Genomic DNA, 790 nt, shown 5'->3' with positions numbered 1-790 from the left:
CGCCGAGGCTGCCCGAGCTCCGCCGGCCTGCTCCGGCCCCGGGGAGAGGCTCGGGGGAGCGGCGACACGGGGCCTCTGCTGTGATTTGCCAGCGACAGTCGTGCCTTCAGCATGCTCCTGCCCACAGGAGAAGCCCCACTCAGGGGGCTGTTCTTCCTTCCCCCCAGTTTAAGTTAGAAAAGGGCATTTTTCTAAAGCCGAAAGGACCAAACCCTGCTGTTCGTGCCTCCCGGGAGTGCTCCGAGGGCTCCATGGAAGCCCCGGGGAACCTGTGTGTGTGTCAGGTGTGGAGCAGAGGAAAAGTGCAGAGAAAGGATTTCTTCTCCCAACCTGCAGATAGCCATAAAGGATTATGGGAGCCTGTGGGATCCTGGGGTAGAAGCCAAACCTAGATGTGCCTCCAGATTTCACAGATGGTTTTCTCTCCCTTTTCACAGGCCAGACCAAAGCCTCAGGTCTGGATACACCAGCTCTTGAGCATTTGAAACTGGGGCCCCTGTTGGCACTGGGCTGTGCAGTTTTGCCCCTTTGAGTCACAAGGCTGAGCAGGATTGGCAAAAGAGTGAGGTGGAAAAAGCCTGCATATTTTTTCATAAAAATTCAGCTACACTGTCTGGAAACCATAATCTTCAAGGACAGCCTCACACATGCTTCCTTACAAATCCGTAACCATTTGAACATGCATCAAGCATAACCTAAGATTAAAACAGATGCTGGTTACACTTGTCACGATAATAAAAGTTCAAGACACTTGAATTAGTAGTAAGTTCTCCGTAAGAAGTGATGTGCA

The sequence above is a fragment of the Corvus brachyrhynchos genome, unplaced genomic scaffold (genome assembly GCF_000691975.1).
Source record: "Corvus brachyrhynchos isolate BGI_N302 unplaced genomic scaffold, ASM69197v1 scaffold28, whole genome shotgun sequence".
In the NCBI taxonomy this organism is placed as follows: Eukaryota; Metazoa; Chordata; class Aves; order Passeriformes; family Corvidae; genus Corvus; species Corvus brachyrhynchos.
The sequence above is the reverse complement of the archived record's forward strand: the minus strand, read 5'-3'. Positions refer to the sequence as shown.